We start from the raw sequence: 1,828 nt of genomic DNA on the forward strand, positions 1-1,828 counted from the left end.
AACAAGATACAAAGCATTAAAACATGTTAAAAACACAACAGCCTTATTAAATGCAGACTGCTTTAGGCCCAGAAGCAGAATTCGTCACATCATCATTTAAAGACCGGATTGATATATCACAGAAATTTTAAAAAATGTACTCAGTCAGTCTTTCTCTGTTGTCCATAAATCCAAACGTCATTGCAGGGACTTGATTGTGAGACATGAAATATGCCCAGGCACGGACATGATAGACCCGTTGTTTGGCATTTTCGACGTCCTTTTTACTTGTCCCACAGATGTGCTGAAACCAAGCATTCAGGACTTTCTCTGTTTAAAATAAAGTGTAGTAACAACGTAGCAATTAGAAGTGTCATGACAAAATGATGAGGTACAGAAAACATTCTTCTAATTCAATTGGTTGACAAGGATATTTGGAAGATATTGCTAATTAGTAGTATCTGTTTAATTAGTAGGATGTGAGTTCCTAAATACAACAACCAGTGATAAAAATTCACATTACACTACAGAAGAAAAAACATTTTTGCTAAACAATTCATACCAAATTTAGGAAGCCGGGCTGTTGGGTCAGGTTTTCTTCTTTCAAATTTCTGGCGCTTTGGGGGGCTGAGAGGTTTGAGGCCAAGTTAATCCTTAGTGGATTTCAGTCTTTTCAGTTTCCTTTTGAGGAGTTGGAGTAATAAATGCAGTTCTTTGCACTTTTTGCAGTTCTGATGTTGGACTTGAGAATCATCTGACTGATTGACAGGGGAATGGACTGAGCTGTCTTCTCTAATCTCTGCACAATCTTCATTGGTATCACTGCTATCACTTCGCTCCTCTTGATCACTGCTTTCAGTCAGCTGCTCTATGTCCAGTGAGGCCACCATTGGAGGCTGTGGATTTGAACGTCTGAGAGCTTTGAGGGCTTTCAAATTAGCCAGTCGTTTCGCTGTCCTTATTACTTTTTTCTGATCTGATTTCTGAAAGGGTATAACCAATAGGACAGCAATGTTTGAGAAAGTTAGTGAAACATGTCGCATAAGAATACAATCTAATTCCACAACGAAATGTAAACTTTACAAAACACTAACCTCAATATCACAGTGGACATTTTGCAAATGCTTGTCCAGTCTTATACGGCTTTTTGCTTTACATACTGGACAGTCCAGCCTGCCCCTGTAACTGCATATCACATCCAGTTTGACAAGTGTAACTACAACTACCACTTTAAATTGTTGCAATGTTTTGTCATATACTGTATTACAGTGACTTACACTGTAGAGCAGTAATTTAGCAGTAAATGTAATTCTTCTTTGTTTACAATATGGTGGTATTTTTTAAAATGCTGCCCAACTGCAACATATGGAATCAAGCATATTGGGCATTCTGTCATCTGATGTGGCATTTTTCCTGTAGAGAAGAATACACATGAGAACAGGTGAATTAATTTGTTGAATTATTTATAATTATTTGCCCACAAGTCTTCAAATTGAGGTGTACACTTCTCAATACTTGTCCAAATATTAAAGGAATTAAAAGAAAACCTTGACATAATAAAAACCCTGCCACTTTTAATAGGGGATTAAAATAACTTTCAAATCTTTAGTATTTTTTCTTAAGTTATGGACCAGTTATTTGGAGAACCCACCTGGAATAACTATGGAATGCGATACTAGTGAATGAATTAGTCTTTTGAATTGGTAAAATTAACCCAATCTTTGATCTTTTTTTTTGAAAATATTATAACCTCTGAATTGTCTCATTACAACTTTCTCATTCTCAAAATAAAAGAACCCTTAGATCCCTTAGACCCTTTGGCCTCAAATTGTCCCAGAAGAGCCTTTTC

The 1,828-nt window shown here is 36.3% G+C and overlaps 1 long non-coding RNA gene across 1 annotated transcript; it reads right to left on the reverse strand.

The window, feature by feature from the left end:
• Nucleotides 1–705: 705 nt before the first annotated feature.
• Nucleotides 706–1,574, reverse strand: LOC109205026 (uncharacterized). The gene is made up of 3 exons (XR_003213704.1): nt 1,257–1,574; nt 1,074–1,164; nt 706–962 (listed from the first exon to the last, which is right to left on the reverse strand). It is a non-coding gene; the product is annotated as an uncharacterized LOC109205026 (long non-coding RNA).
• Nucleotides 1,575–1,828: the final 254 nt, after the last annotated feature.

The sequence above is a fragment of the Oreochromis niloticus genome, linkage group LG14 (genome assembly GCF_001858045.2).
Source record: "Oreochromis niloticus isolate F11D_XX linkage group LG14, O_niloticus_UMD_NMBU, whole genome shotgun sequence".
NCBI classification, from domain to species: Eukaryota; Metazoa; Chordata; class Actinopteri; order Cichliformes; family Cichlidae; genus Oreochromis; species Oreochromis niloticus.